The following is a 17,338-nucleotide window of genomic DNA, read 5'->3' as shown; positions in this document are numbered from 1 at the left end:
GACGCGTCTTAAATAAGACGCGAACTGTACCATTTATACGAGCATGTCTTATCTAATAAGACGCGTCTTAGCTAAGCCGCGTCTTATTTTAGACGAAAAGTGCCGTTTATACGGAAAGTTCGCGTCTTATTTAAGACGCGTCTTATGTAAGACGCGTCTTATTTTTCCTCGTATAAATGGCCCTATTGAGGAAAAAAAAGTTCGAACTTAAACAAGAGTTTATTTTTCGCTGGCTTTCGTACGTCCTTCTTAAATTTCACGTTTCAAACCTTTTATCTTTCTCGGCTGTTACTTCACTAATCCCAGCACATTTCGTATCAATTTTAAGCTTTAAGGGAAATATATATTGTTATAGACAGACACATTTTTCCTTCATTGCAGTATATCATAAACTCGTTGACTCATAGTTAATGAGTTCCACGTTGAGTGGAGCGCTGAGTATGTAGGGTTAAGCGACTGATTAAAATTCTCTAGGTAGCCAGGCACTTTAAACAAAATAAAACAAACAACATCTGCAGTTCAAAGACATTTTTTATTCTAGGGTATTTTAAATGTTAACAATATTTTAAAACTTTTATGTTGGAAAACACGCTTTATCTGTCTGTTGAACATCACATCTGCTTGCTCCATGAAACCGGGTTAAAACTTGTATGTGTGTCGTATGTGTTAGATCTGGAGAAATAAAAAAAACGTGTAAAAGTTCGAGATGATTCATAAGTCATCGGAGTGGGCTTTAGTGAAGATCTTTAAAATCTACCTCTCTCACCCTGTTTTGTAAGCCCCCCCCCCCCCCCCGCCACCCTTGCCCCCTCAAAAATAATCATTTCGCAACCTCCCCCCTTTCTTGTTAGGCATGCAAAACCAAAAGATATATTTTAAGACAATTTTTAAAAGAAAAGCAAATTGAGATATAAACTTGTGGAAGGAAAGGGTTTTTTTTAAACTCAATGACAAAAAAAAAATGAAGAAAAGAGAGGAAAAGAAGGAAGGAAGGGAAATAAACAAAACAAAGCAAATGACAACTTTTCAAGTTTTTTTACTTTTCTCGTCTTCAGTAGCAAACAAATAAAGGTAAAAGCTTCCGGATATGCTTTCACTGCATGTACCTACAGTACTTAATATTTTTTTTTGAAATAGCGGCACTGTTGACGTTGCCATAGTGACACAAGAGTATATTTTTGAGTAGTAATTGGATAAGGCTGAGAATGATCTGCTGAAGAATTATGCAGATCCTTCAGCCTCAAACGATAACACCCTCCGCGATCTGCATAAAGGCTTCAGATCCCAAAAACTCTCTAATTATTACGGAGATAAAATAACAGGCGGATGTTTTGACTTGTACCTTATTGTCTTATTTTTGTTTTCGTTTTTGTTAATTTTCTGACAATAAACAAGAGTTTTCACTCAAATTATTGGAAATTACGTTTTTGCGCTTGGTAGAGGGGTGGGGCAGATATTTGTGCACTTTACCAAATAATCATGAATGTCAAGAGAGGATAAAGTTCTGTCCTCTTTTTTGAATGTGCATTGAGCGTTATGATTATTGCACTCATGAAAGTAACCCCTTCGCAATTTATGATTGCCGGCAATTCCAGTTCTCTACATAGCAGATTAGAAGAACTCCTGCATAAAGCAAACGTTACAATAGATCATGATATTACTCAAGCTCATTTTCCGCGTCAGCGAAGCTCTATATAATAAGGCGAATAAGTAATTTTCTTCAGAATGCTTCCTCATCGTTATAAGATTATGATGAAAAATCAACAATGCTACCTCCTCGTAATACGAGATTTTCATGGCTTTTATGCCTGGTCGCAGAAATGTACGATTTTGGATAAAGTTACTTTGACGATTTCAGAATGCATGCATTTTAAAGGAAAATATGATCGCGCCTTTTTCGAACCCAATCTCTCTCATTTGACCGGCTGTTATATAAACGCCACCTGTTACATCAAGCCATAAAAACACGCCAATGAAAATTAAGTGTGATAAAAGCTCATGGCGTCAGTTATGGAGTTTAATAAAAACCGGTATTATTTCCATATCATTTCAGCTGCTACAATCACAAGAGCTTTTATTTTGCACCAACAAAGCCAGTTCAAGTGAGTCTTTTGAAGAAGTACAACAACGTGACACGTTTTTGCATTAAATAAAAACTCAGAAAAAAGCCATTTCAAACGGTTAATGACACCAGTATCGCACCTTCAACGAAAAGAAAGTACACTCAATATTTAAATTCTATACATTAACGCTTAACAGAAAAATTTTGAGTTTTCCAAACATTCAAGTTGTTAATCAGTGCGATAACACACAGTGTGATAAATGTATACGGAGTAGACTGCAAATATGGCTTCATTATGCATATTTCCTCGTGGACGGGTTCTGCCGTTTCGATTTTAATTATATTGGTGAAAAAAAGGAAAACAACAATAACAGAAGGTATTCACTTTGACTGAAAATAAAGAAAGCTTCTTGGAAGAATAAAAGAATCAAAATTCGTCCGACTACTTGCATTAGAGGGGCCCCCAAGGAACGAATGTGGCCAAATATCAGGACAGAAGTGTCTTAAATGGGTTTCTCTATGCTTAGAAACTTGTCTGGCTAATTTAATTTGGAGTTGTCTTTAAAAGTATTTATTGTGCGGATGTCTTAGGGAGCTTTTGTCGTCTCGAACGTTTTAGGTGGCTTTTTGGTCTGATCTGGAAACTGTTAGCTACACTGATCGATGGATCAGGTCAAAAATTCCGAGGACAATGATTAGCCTTTAATTCTTTCATTATAGAAGATTCTGGGCACGTTTTGCGTCAATACCGGAATTTTTACGAGACCTTTTCCTTTAAATAATAATAGACATTTCTTGGTCATAAAATGTGAAAACACAACCCCCGAAAATCAAAGGTAAGTTAGTAGAAGAACCCCGAATTATTTACTGAGACGAATGGAAAGGGTTAAAATCTAAAAAATGCCTGTTTAAAAGCCTTTATTGCGTTTGAGAATTTTGTGGGCACTATTTGCCCCTTCGAACAGGCAGAAAAAAGTCTTTGGGTGCCCTTAGTGTACTATTTTGTTGCCCAGGTTTCCGAGAGCTATAGCAAATAACAGCAATTGAAATAACAAGGTTGAAAGCAAGGACGCCCTCGTCAAGCGAGATAAAATGGCGACAAATATAAACGACAAAGAGATCAGTTAAAATTGCAAAAGCAGCGGACAAATATTAGGGAAAATACAGCAGTAAACTATAGATATGGACATGGACCCGTCTTCGCAATGCACGAAAAGCCAGAGCGACTGATACGTCCCCTCTCCCTCCTCTCTTAAGAGCGCCTTAACAAGCTGTTTGAGACCTAGAATCTTATATTTAATACCGATCCTTGTCACTTGAGCTTAGGCCACTGCAATTGGTTATACCTCATTAAAAAAGCCGTTGGAGTTTTCAACCCCGGGGCGGTACCTAGATTTGCACTTAGCGACCTCTTGCGGGGTTTAAGTGTTGAAAGTCTAAAGAAAGCTTAAGTGCCTACACTTTAACGTAAAATGCACCTCGAACCTCTCACTAAGAGTCTGTAAGCGAAAGTTTACAATCTGAGCATGCCTACGCTTTTTCCTCTAAAATCGAGTCAATCATAAGTTTCACCTCAGTGAATGCTTTCTCATTGCACAACTTACTTTGTGTTGAATCATTTCTCTGCCAACCTCCTTAAGTTTGTTAAATGGTTCGTTGCCATTTCCGCCAGATTCTTTCTGCGAAGGAATTAAAAGCCAAAATATTGTAACTTTTCCTTAAATTGCATGCCATCACTTTGATTAAGTTTTGTTTACTTTGTCTCCGACGAAAGCTTCCCGACCAATCTCCTGCATTATTGTATGCTCTTCATTACCTCCAGTTGTTCCTCTCTGTAAGGAATAGAAATGGAAAATGTTCATTATTACCTTGACGGTATGCCATCGCCTCAGCAGAGCAGTGCTTTTTACCAGCCTGAATTTTAGTAATACAAGTACTAGTCCTTAAGTCGCACCATCTCGAGAAAGAGCAGTAAAGGAGATGGCTGAAATTAAGGCTATGCTAACTTTTTTTAAAAAAAGAAACGCTTCCTTCCCAGTAGGCATAGATGTTGAAAATGCATCAGCACCTCCGCCGGCTATCTTCGCTCTACAAGGACGAAAAAACTGTGGCAGTTGTTGATCCGTCGAGGAGTGGTTTGTTGAATGCTCTGTTTGAGCTAAAAAACGGGATTCAGAGGCAGCATAGATAGTTGAAGCGAGAGCTTGAGAAACCTCATAGGGGAAAGACCAAATTACAAGACGTAAGGCTAATAGTGTATCAGGGAGAATGCATCACAGCTGCTTGTAGAGTGAATGGCTACATTAAGACAATTCTCTGTTTTACAAGAAACAACAAGGTAGCAAAGCACTTTACATTTATTTTTGCAACAATTTAATCTCGATATGTTCATTCCTTGGAAGCTTGTTTAGAACTTCAGAAGTCAGGAAACCGCTCGTTCAATAGATACCGTGAAAATTTTTACTCTTTATCAAGCTTCAATTTAAATATGTTTACTGCAGACTTTTACAAGAGGAAGGGTCACCGAGTGGTTAGAGCGCTCAGCTGGACTTGTAATACGAGTTTACTACCTTTCGCTGGATTTCTAAATAGTCATTTGGTTTAAGGACTCCAGCCAGCCGGGATTCTTAAACCTAACATGTTGATTTGTATCATTTGTTTCAGTTTCGACGACCGGAAATGCGTCTGCTGTTCGCAGGCTATATAAATACAGGCTTTGCTGTAAATACCACCGAGGATAAATAAGAAGAATTTATGTTTTAGAATTTCATTTATTTCATCTACTCAACGGTCAAACGTAATATAGAAATGCACACAACCAGACTTTCGTCAGCGAACTGAACACGTACGCCCAAGACGCCTTACTGAAGAAAGATCTCATAATAATCACTGAATGAGAATTCTGAAGAGCAAGAAAGTAGGAAATTTTGAAAAAGGGGGTGAAAATTTCAAAAAGGTGTGTTTACAAAAAAAAAAATGCAATTTTTTTAAATTATCCAACTTTGCTCTAAAGAAAGTCATCACCTTTAAAAGGTTCCATTCTGCGAAATCTCTTCTTCCCCAAGGGACTGCATTGGAGCTTTTGACTTGGTCGAGGAGCAGTAGGGCAGAGATAAGTAGGCAAACCAAAAGCTTTTTGTACATGTTTATCACTTCAAAGTTCTTGACGGCGACTTTGCGAACTGAACGCTGTAGAGCAAGCTCCCTCAATGAGTTGTATCCGACGCAACTTTGTTTTTTCCTCTTCGGGCAACACACATTTGTTTGGTTTGTTTAATGAGGTAATTTGTATGCATTAATTTTAAAAGATTAAAACTTGCTAAACAAGCTCAAATAGGGAACATGTTTTTAAATATTTAGAATCATGACAATTAATCCCACGTCAACATCAAATTTTTCTTGGAAATAGTTTTTTAGTAAAGAAAGATGTCAATTTTTTTTGCAAGGGTTCTCTGTAATTCATATCCCAAGTCGTTGACGAATTTTAACACTTATAATACATTTCAATTCTAAGCCACAAATGTTTCTAAGTAAATCTTCAAGTTTTAGAGACCCCGCTAATGACTCAACATATGCCTTTTACTTGTTAATGAGGTGGTGAAATTTGTTTTTAGATGTGTAAAACTTACCATATTTCTTCACCCCGTTAATTTAGGTTTGTTGCCATCTAATTAACTAGCAACTTGTTTAAAAACACAGCTCAAAATACTGTTTAGTCATCGTGTTAGATTTTTCTGGCTTTATTAATGACTCCAGATGCTCGCATGATGAGTGCCCGAGACCCGGGGGGATATCAACAACGTTTTTTAAGGGAGGGCTCCGCCCCGACGTCCGACCAATTGCGTATCCCTTCTATACACCATTTTTGAGAGAAAAGGTATCCCTTTCGTTTACCACCTATTGACAAATAGGATCCCTTTCAAATACCCAGTTTCCAGAGCTTTGAATTTCTTTAAATTGCTGTAAATTCACTTTACTTCAGAAAACCAGAACGTTTTCTCGACTTTCTCATAGCCATAAAATACATCTGTAAGCCCTTTTGGGCCTTTTTACAGACCGAAATGACAGATTTACCTACCCTTTCATATACTTCAATTAGGTAAATCCCTACCCTTCATAGACCTGAAGCCAAAAAGTACCCCTCTCGGGCGAAGTTTCCATATACAAGCGATTATTACGGGGGTGGGGAGGGAACGTTTCGTCGTTTAGCCCGCGCGGGGGGGGGGGGGGGGGGGAGGGAACATTTCGTCGTTTAGCCCCCGTGAGTGCATAAGTCTCCATTTGGAAATCGTCAGAGTAAAAAGCAGAAAACTGAAGGCAGGCTATTCAATGCTAAGAACAAAAAGTACATTCGTTTAAAAGGTGAAAAGAGTGGGGGAAATTTTTCGTCACTCCTAACTCCCACTTCTCACCTTTCAAAATCAGCGATTTTCCTTCATAAATTTCCATAATGGTAAATATTATATCCCATTTACACCAAAAGCTTGTTAAAGATGGTTAAAAGCGGGATTTATTTAAACGTAGTTGGTATTTGTTTTCTTCATAAAACTGATTGATAATAAGCTGCTTTCCGATCAAAAGCAAATTTAGCACAAATAAAAACACGAGTTAAAACTATGTTGAATTCTGCTTTAAATAGAAAGTCAGTCCCTTAATTTCCTTATAATGCTTCCACTTTCTTTAAACCTGGTTTGATTAAACTACCTCTGCCGGTCTGCTTTTCAAGAATTTAGTAGGGGAGCTTTGAAGATACGGGTGGACAAAATTGAGAAAGATATATTGAGCAAAAGCAGTGACAACACTCAAAGCTAATTTCAGACTGTTCAACCATTCCGATCTCGTCGGGATTCTCCCGATTTTGCTTGAAAATCACGAATCGTGACCGGTATGCAATGGGGATAGGAAAAATACCGATTTTGACATCTGTTTTTGCATTTTACATGCAAGTGATTTTCTCAGTAAATTTTAACTCTTTAAGGCCAAAAAAAATTTTTTTTTTAATATACCACTTCCCGTAATATCAAATTGTAAAGAAAAACCTAGTAAGATTTGAAGTAGGCCGGAAAGCAAGGTCGTGATAAAAGAAAAACAGGATCAATCATGCAAAGCATTAATCAGAAAACAGTAAATTAAACTGAGAAATTAAAAACGAAAGCAAACAGAAAAACTGAGAAAGAAAAGGGAAAACAGACAACAAAAAAAACAGCAAACAAAGAATTCAGCATCCTCGGAGACCCAGGGGCAGATAGTGGGGGCGAGGGAAAGTCTAAACGGGCGGAAATATATGGCACGAAGAAAAGTAAAGAACGGCGAGAAGAGCCCCTGGGGACAATGTCTTACCAGACCAGTTCCAAACGGTCGCCGCCGTTCTGACTTCTGATTGGTGCCAGAAAACTTTTGTGTTTTTCTGCCCAATCAGAAGGCAGAACGGCGGCGACCGTTTGGAACTGGTAAGACATTGTCCCCAGGGGCTCTTCTCGCCGTTCTTTACTTTTCTTCGTGCCATATATTTCCGCCCGTTTAGACTTTCCCTCGCCCCCACTATCTGCCCCTGGGTCTCCGAGGATGAGAACTCAGAAAACAACAACTACTTTACAGAAAACAGAAAAGAGAAAAGAAAACACAGCAAAAATAAGATAAATCCGACACAAGGCAGCCGAAAACACAAATTGTGGACCACAGAACACTGAAAACTTAGAGAAAAAAAGACGAAGAAAACAAAAAACAATGAAAAAAAAAGGAAGAACAATAAAGAACCAATAATAAAGAGAACCGAAACTAGGAATATAAAGATAACTGTCACCTTCTCCGCTAAACTGAAGTGTGGATGATTGTTCCATATAACATGACCTCGCATCAGTAGTATCATGAGTACGTGAAAAAAGGAAAAGAAATGCTTGAAACGTTATTAAAAATGTTTACGTTACAAATAACACTTTCTACTTTGAACTTTCTGTTTACATATTTATTTTTACTTATTATATTTCCAGCTGGCGTACCGTAGCCACAACATCATGAAACTAGCTATACCTTCCCAAAGGTAACCATCAAGGGTTAAGATCACAGTTCGGAGAATTAACGAATTTTTTTTTTGGATTTCGTAACGTTCGTATAACAACAACAACAACGACAACAATAACAATGCATTTATTAAGAAATGGATAAATTTTACAGCATACAGTATGATAAGATTGATTAGATGATAATATTAGCTGAGAGAGACGAGGATTCTTCGAACCTCTGTGGCAGTTTGCATTCTCGAGATAATATTCACTGTATCTATCTTGCGCTAAAAAGAGTTCTGTAAGGAGGCCGTTGGACTATTAATACATGGCGGTCTAGCTCTCCAGGCAAAACGATGCTCGCCCCATATCAGTATTTCTTAGGGCTGTACATCTCTGCCTAGCCATGTTGTGTTCTCAAATAGTTAGTCATAAATGAAAATGTAAATGAATCAAACAACCAAGAAAGCGTCGCGCTTATGAAAGCAGCAAATACTAAAAGTAAATACCAAACTGATGAATTAAGTGCGTTCTTTTCCAAATTTTTATTTTGTGCCATCATCAAATTGAATGGCTAACGAGTTTCTAGATAAAGGTCTCGACAATTCAAGGAAAGGCGGTGATAATCCGTCACTCTAGAAATAAATAGAGGCTTCCAAGATGTTTCGATGGGTGAGGCTTCTTCTCTTTCGAATTAGTTGGCATTTGTCTTGATGGAAAAGAAAAAAACATAGAAGAGGTCAAAATAGAAAGGCACAGTAAAATCTCCACGCACCTGGTGAGACTGGTAAAACTTGAAATTTCAGCTGTAAAAGAAATTGCCCCATGTTCGTGAATTCGCATTCCGGATTTAGGGCAATTTTTGCTTATGGATTCTGGAATCCTGGGCTTCAAATCCGGAATACAGCTAAAGGAATCCTGAATCCCACTAATAGTTGCAATCCGGAATCCAAGTTCCACCGACAAAGAATCAGAAATGAGGTACCTGGAATCAGGAAATCAAGGTGTGGGGAATCCGGAATCCAAGACTGACATACAGGGACAAAAATAGAACCTTATGTCCAGTTTATATTTTGATCATTCCTGGTAATTAAAACTTCCTTCACTGAACATTTTCGTATTTTTCTTTGTTATTAAACAGTAATCATTTCACGGCCTTTAATTAAAGCGATAATATGCCCTATAAGCATGCCTAAATTAGTTAAAAGTATAGCAGCAATTAAAGTCCGGTAATATGTCAAATAAGTCACTAATTATCCTTTTAAAAAAGGTTGTAAAATGTCTCCTTTCGCTATAAATAATATACACAACGTATGTGGGTTTTGTTATAATAATTTTGCCAAATTAACTCAAGCTTTTAACATAGTAGCTTTAAGATTAATATATTTTCCGAGCATTCTGTGAATTAGAACTATTTCGATTAGAAAAGAGTGCTAATGATTGTTGCCGATATCACGCAATATAATACTTATTATTGTACGTTTTAAATATTTGGGATATATCCATTTCCTCCAAAAAAAGTAAGTTTATAAAATTGCTATGATCGTCCTTGCTTAAACATAAATGTTTGGCACTTGTTTAAGACGTTTTCAACGAAAAAGTTGCGCTAGCAAAATTTGGAAAAGTCGGAGCTCCTTCATGTGAAGTTCTTTTTAACTTTTGACAGCATTATATTTTAAAAAAATCCTTGATTAAGAGGTTACAATTCACATCATTGTCAACTTAAATATACTCATCGTTCGGCTATTTAAGCAGTGTATGATGATTGGTATAAATGTAGGCCATAGACACATAAAAATCACCTGCTTTGGGGTTGTTTCAATCCATAGCTATTTGATCCAACAGAGGCCTGTAGAGGAAGTAAACTATGTTCAAGCTACAGAGAATCTTACTTTGCCTGGTCATTTTAACATTATTGCTGTGGAAATGCAACTGCAAAAGCGAAAGGAGGAGATTCTCCCATGGACCACCCGTGGGAAAAAGAAACTTTGCTTATGGGAAAGTCATGAAGGTATATGTTTGTAACAAAAGCTTTTCGCACTCAAGGCAGTGAATGAGTTTTAATAGTGCCTTGTGTCGCTAGAATACGTAATCTTTATTATTTATTTCTAAGAACTGACACCTTGGTTTTATCTGTGGAAAAATCTAATAAAGCTTATAACACAGTCACCTGGGCACTCGGAATTCACTCAGGTGCTGCATATCTAAAAGATCTTGAGAGTGTAATTTATACTTCACACTATTTGCTACTCTTTAAAATCACACGGAAGATGCTCGCACGTGTCTCTGGCGCGAAAAACAGATACGCCGGGCGGCCACCCCTGCTAAGCTGAACTTTTCACATGGTGGCTCCTTGAATGTAGAGATAGTTATTATAAGGCTGCCACACTGCTATTTCACCGTTACTCGGAGATTTTTTTACCTGAATGGATGAAAATAGAGACTGAATTTTTATTTATTTTAAAAGCTCCTGCACTCTGATTATTTATTGAAGCCACAAGCAATGCTTGTTACACATAAATTTACATCACATTTGGGTACTTGATTAACAAATAAGTCATACATAATGATAGCTTTTAAAGGCGTGTCGTATTGCGCACCAAGTGAATGCCGATACCAAAAACATTTTCCAATCTTTCCTTGCGATCTTTAGTACACTCAGAACAAAACTATAGATTAAAAAACCGTCCTTAATCCAAGCTTACTGCCCTATATTGATCTTAAAGAAGAACGATGATGAATTTCAACGAATCAGGCGCACCCAACGAGAATATAGTTCAAAACCACTTAAACACAGCATTGTTCAACGTATCTTAACTTAAACGGTAGATATAGGCATATTTTTATCCCCTAAAAATTTTTCATCTGTTCGGATTTCCTAGCTGAAAGTCTAGTGATCCGAAAATTATAGGGATCAAAACTTACCTTTTCGAAAATTTCAGCCAGAAAAAAGTTAAGGCTCCCGAAAATTCTAGGTGACCTTTTTAGGGTAAAAATCCGTTAAAAATAGGCAATTATACCATTTTTTAGATGTTCGAAAATCCTAGGAGAGGCAGGCAGGCAAGAAATTTTACAACAAATGTTTCGAAAATTCTAGATCTCAAATCGTCTTCCGAACGGATATTCTTCCGAAAATTCTCGTTGGGTGCCCCTGACGAATTCATGCATCGAAACTTATAGATCACTTCTCGGCTATACTATACTATAAAGCCAACGACTTTTCCAAACTGGTAATGAAATTTTTATTTAATTGAAGGTCCAAGACCACACTGCACGTTTTGAAGACGACCCAGACTTGGAAGACGAGCGATTCATAATGCAGGAGGAAGAGAGGAGAAAATTCATAAAAAAATGATCCTTGTTAATGGATGAAAATGGCTTCAAAAAGATGGCGAAATGAAGAAGCTGGAAATTTTTATTCACTATGCCAGCTGCATGGATAATTATTGTTGTGTTTATGGTAATTGTAGAATAAATGTAACTCTGAATGTCATAATAAAAACGAAGCTTGCTTTGTTCGTCATTTTTGTGTGTTTTCGCTAATTTGTTTGAAATCAACATTTCGTATTCAAACAGAAATAGCTCTACTGGAATCTTTCTTATCATGAAAAAACATGAGAAACTAGGATGAAGTTTTCGGCATCATCCTACAGCATTCACATAAAGTGGTCCCACTTTCTTATCATCCCTTACAGACTCAATAGCTACAGATCAGTCACAAAAATCAGCTGCACGTTGATATGAATATGGGGCTGAAGGAAATATCTCATTCCGAGAAACGAAACGAATCAGTTACTAACTCGTTTGAAGACGACAACTCGTAAAAAGCGAGAGCCAATTCGGGTTGGTCGGAAAAAACTGAATATCTACCTCGCGTGCCCCGACGAGTCAATTTTTACCCAACGTTTTTAGCAACGTATTTTCGTCTCACATTGGCTTGTTCCGTTCATTTCTGATAATACAAAACATTTTATCACTATATTTGTGTATAAGGCATTTTTGTTTTGCTTGTTTTTGTTAGCTTTGTAAACCTTTTTTCAATTTTTAATTCACCTGAATTAATTGTTCTGGTGGGAACAATTAAGTATTTTTTTGACAACACTCTTCTGCATCTGAAGCTAAGTTAACGTGCAATTAGTTTCGAAAACTTTCATGGCAGGAAAAAAAAACAGGGACACTAATACATTTTGCTCTTCTTTAGATTTTCTGTATTCTATTGCGCTACTTTAGTTTTTTTGTTAAAGTATTCTGTAAATCGATCATCAGCGGCCGAACAAGTTCGCTTTCTCAAGACTTTGACTGATTTAAGTTCGATACGATAACACATAAAATCGATATGATTAATTATTAATTGTGCATTATATTTATTAAACGTCATATCATGACTGTTGTTGCAAGCTGGCTTTTAGTGTCTTCTAATAACCTTTCCTTGGCGGGCGATATTTATTTAGCGCTTTACTTCAGTGAAATGTGTGTTTATATTCCAATAAAGCTTGGTAATTTCGTCCATTTTCAGCTGCTTTCCTAAAATTGAAGTTAAGGAAAATAGACCAACGTAAAACATTAATAGTAAAACGTAAACTTACCATTGAAGTTAAGGTTAAAAAAAAAAGCACACTTGAGATTAGTATTTCGGAACTACAAACCTAGTGAGGGCAAGAAACTCTTCATGATCAACGGTGTTATGGATAGAATTCTGCGCTTCAAAAATACTATTAGTTGATCACGTGATCAACTTCCGGCAAACACGAAAAGTTCGCTTTTAAAAAATTTTGTTTGCACGAGCTGAAAGAGCATATTAAAATTAGGTAAACTGTAGATTTTCAGCCGTATATCTCAAAAGTAGTGATTGCAACTGCCGCCGAAAATTAGAAGGATTTGTTGTTGACAGTGACTGACGTTTCGACCACCTGTGCGGTAGTCATCTTCAGAGTCAAAGTGAGTTGTATCACGTCAGTTGATGGTATTATGCTCTGGTTATTGATCTGATTGGTCAATTATGTCACGATGTTATTGGTCGTCTGTCAGTTAAGACGTGATATTATTGGCTATGAAGACTCGTAATCAGTAATTGATGCGTTTCGATCCGTCTATTGTCACAGTTAAACAGTCGTCTGTTGTTAGTCAAATTGTCAGTGCTCCAGTCGTTCTATCGTAGTTAGTTTTGCTTGATCTCGTCAATAAGTCGTTTGTACGGCGCTGGTAACTGTTGGCTACGATTCAGTGGCGTTTGTTCTAAGTTAATAATAACCCTAGGGCCACGTTTCCTCCAATCCAACATAATTCAACCATACTCGAACAAACTGAAAGGACGCTGGCTTTAGGTCTCTATAAAACCAGTATCGGCAATGGTTCTTCTATCAAAGAGATAATAAAGCCTTAAAATCATGCCTAGATTAGCAGTAAAGTATAGGAATTAAAGTTTAGAAAGATTGTCCAAAAAAGGCGCAGAGTGATGTAGATGACGCCAATTATCCTTATAAAACGTTTTTTAAATGTTGGCTTTGTCACTGTAGGCTTTGTCACAATGCTTTCACCAAATTAAGACAGTAGCTTAAAGAATAATTTACCTCCTGTACTGAGCACTGAATATTGAAACTATTTTAGATTTTCAAAAAACGTGCAGACGTTTTCTGCCGATTTCACAATAAAATACTTTCATTTTGTGTTTTTAGCTCATCGGATATATCTAATGTTTGCGAAATGACTTTCATAACTGAAAGATGCTCTGATTATCAGGTTTGGCTAAACTTTACCACTTCATTAAGAAATATTCACAAAAATAGGTGAAGTTGGGCCTGGCACATCTGAAAAACTATTTACTTCAAAGCACGTATTTCAGTCAACCTCTTAAAGTAGTGCATTAAAAGAAATCCCTTAACGAAAAGCGACAATTCATCTCTTTGTCAACTTAAATAAACGAATTGGTAGCCTAGTATTTATAATTAAGCATTGTATAATGATTAACTATCTTTGCACCTTTCCAAATTCAAGAAAATCACCTGTTTTTCTGCTTTTTTAATCTATAAACATTTGTTTCAACAAAGCACCCATTGGCGTTCATCTTCTAAGACGTTTTCAGAGGTTTTTTAGAGGAAGTGAATTATGAACAAGCAGGGGATCTCACTTTGCCTCCTCATTCTAACATTATTCCTGTGCCACTGCAATTCTAGTGGAAGGAGAAGGTTTAACGGAGGGCCCCCTTTTGGTAAAAGAAACTATGCGAAAATCCTGAAGGTATGTAGGTTACATTTTCATTGCAAATTCAAAGGTACTTCAAGGCAGTGAATAGGTTGAGTGCGTTTCGTAGTTAAGATGTATAATCTCGATTCTTCATTAACAAGAACTGCAAAAGACACCCCCGTTGAGACAAAAGATACCAAAGCTACGTTCTCGCAGCGAACGAGTTTTCGACCGGTTTAAAATTCCTACGTTTTTATGTTCCTTTCACACGTGCACGAAACCACCTTAACCGTAAGAAACTTCAGATGCTTAGGCGTTCAAAGACCCTTGTCAACAAAGCGAAAATATGGAACGGTGCCGTTTGAATGACGTGTCCGGCCAAATTTTTCATCGTGTCATAAATTCGTCCTTTGCCGTGTGCACGTAGTTTTAGCAGCGACCGGAATCTTATAACGCGGTTGACAATGGGGAGCTTAAGCAATTACGATGACGACGACGACGAAAACGTCACTTATTCCATCTTGTTTAATTCGTCAAATGTTGGAAAATGTCTTTGGAGGTGAATTCTAAAGGACCGTACCAAAGTTCAGGAAAAGAAAAAGAAGATTGATGTCTTGTGTTCCCGTCCTCGACAAAATGTGAAATTAGGCAGTTTCACGTTGTAGTCGTGCAACGACGGCTGAGAAATGTACTAAAAAAGCGCGCGTGATGCACGTGCAAAGTTGTTGTTTTGCTAGTATAAGCCTATTCCTAGTTTTGCCGTTCTCGTTGCCGTAGCCGTCGTCGTTACTTAAGCTCCCTATTATAATTCACAAAGGGGAGGCATACCTAAGAAAGCTAGAAATTATGCTTCCGCCCTTATCGCCATGCTTTCAAAATCAAACTGAAGTTTGACACTACATCATCAATGAGCACACGGCAGAAAGGGAGAAGCCACAATACTGGATAAAAATTGTCAATAAAATGGACGTTGCCAGGTCTAGTTCCAAGATCATAAAGCTCTTTAAAGCACTGGAAATTACAAAGTCCGGCTGCCACACCTTTTTCTTGATTTTCAGAAAGTAATCTCTCTAAATAAACGGGGCGGCCATACTTATAAACTTTACGACATCACACTAAAGCATAAGCACAGATCAGTATTGATTGTTTGAGGCTTATTATTATGACGTGTTTTTTTTCGTATAAAACGCCAAGCAAAAGATACCGAAAACAATTCCAAGCGTTTTTTTTTTGCGAATTTTAGTACACTCAGAACACATTAAAAAAATTCCTCAATTGCTCCATTTTGATGTTAAAGTGTAAAAATAAAGTGGTTACTTGATGAAAACGTCACTTAAAAAGTGAATTCGCGCAACCTCAAACTTAATCAAACATTTTGATCTTACAGTGTAAAACTAAAGTGGTTACTTGATGAATTATACCACATAGCCACCGAGTTAAGGGGGCAGTCTGATTAAAAGCATTGTTTTTCGTTCATTTTGCTCTTTTTCTTGAATACCTAGCCAACTTTGCATGCAATTTGTGGAAGATTTTTCGAATCGTTTTAATTACAAAATTTCGGGGGGGGGGTATTAAAAATTTTGGAAAATTGGAAAATGTTGGATTTGGAGGTTGTTAATGAAGGGAATAAATAGTAGACAATACCATATCAGTATTCCACCACCACAGCAATTAAGGTGCCTCTGAGCCCAGTAGCGGACTAACTGGGATGGTTTATGTGTATACCTCTTCTTTCCTGATTTGTTTTCTCCGTTAATCAACATCGTTTCCCCCAAAAAATCACCAGAGTTCCCCTCTTAAACCGAATTGTTTTAAACTGGAAATGGAATTCTTACTTCATGGCAGGCACAGGACCACACATCGCGCTTAGAAGAATATCCGAACGTGGGCGATGGACGATTAATGATCCAGAGAGAAGAGAAAAGAGAGTACAAGTGAAGAATAATCGGCGTTAACGAATGAAAATGGCTTCAAAAAGATGACAAAATGAAGAAAGCGGAAAACTTTGTCAACCATGCCACCTTCATAGTATGATGATGATTGTGTTTATGATAATTATGAAATGAATGTTACACTCTGAAAGACAATAAAAAAGAAGATTGCTTTGTTGCTCAATCCTTTGTTTCTGAGGGTTTTCGAAAATTTCTTTGAAATCACCAATTTCTTACTCAAACAGTTTATATCATGCCGAATAAAAAAGGTTCTACTAAAATGGATAAAAGACAAAAGCACTAAAGAGTGTTCGAAGTCCCCTACTTCTCTTTAAGATACAGTAAAAACACGCGTATAAGAACATGGTTTTAAGACTTTTAAAAACCTGCTAGGCTAAAATTAGAGCGACTTTTTGTGGAAACGCTGCTAATAATTAAACCAATATCATTATCGTTAGCCGGGCCCGCTCTGTACACTGCGAACCTGTTTAGCCTTAATTTGAAACAGGTTCTTATTTTCTAAAATACAATTGGACAACTAAGATAAGTCACCATTCAGGATCATCTTTGGAGACATGTATGGTGCCTTATCATTCCAACTGCAATGGTATGGAGATTTTATTTAAGGAGTAAGCTGAATACCACTAATTGCTCTTAGCTACAATGCATTTTTTTTTTCATTACCATGTTAGAATCTGTTTCGGCTAACTTGAGAAAATGCAGTTTTGTAGTCGGGGATTATGTTTTTACTGACATTAGTCGAGATCTATTGGTTTACGTTACGGGCGGGTATCTCAGTAGTTTCAAACGTAACTAAGGATGGGGGGAGGGGGGGGGGGGGGCGCAGGGAGCCCAAGGGTTTTTAGAGGTGGGGGAAGGAGGCCTCTATTTCTCGTGGAGATTTCCGACGGTGAACGCCACAAATGGTTACTTCTTGGCTCGCATCACGTAACCCATACGCAAAGCACTGACCGCGCAAATATTTTTAGGCCTAGGGTTTAGGAAAGAAATAGATGCAACTTTAATCCTGTTCCCAGGGTCTACTCGTTTTCCAACATGACGGCGGCATATTGGAAAATGAGTAGACCCTGGGGAAGAAGTTGAGGTAAATTAAACCTATGGAGTGTTTTCACATGACGTCACCGCGACCATATTGGTGT

General features: G+C 37.4%; 1 long non-coding RNA gene across 1 annotated transcript; it reads left to right on the top strand.

The window, feature by feature from the left end:
• The first annotated feature begins 14,027 nt into the window (after positions 1–14,027).
• LOC140929527 (uncharacterized) lies at positions 14,028–16,362 on the top strand. Its single transcript, XR_012164737.1, has 2 exons — positions 14,028–14,301; positions 16,093–16,362. It is a non-coding gene; the product is annotated as an uncharacterized lncRNA (long non-coding RNA).
• The last annotated feature ends 976 nt before the right edge of the window (positions 16,363–17,338 follow it).

The sequence above is a fragment of the Porites lutea genome, chromosome 3 (assembly GCF_958299795.1).
Source record: "Porites lutea chromosome 3, jaPorLute2.1, whole genome shotgun sequence".
NCBI classification, from domain to species: Eukaryota; Metazoa; Cnidaria; class Anthozoa; order Scleractinia; family Poritidae; genus Porites; species Porites lutea.
The sequence above is the reverse complement of the archived record's forward strand: the minus strand, read 5'-3'. Positions and strand labels throughout refer to the sequence as shown.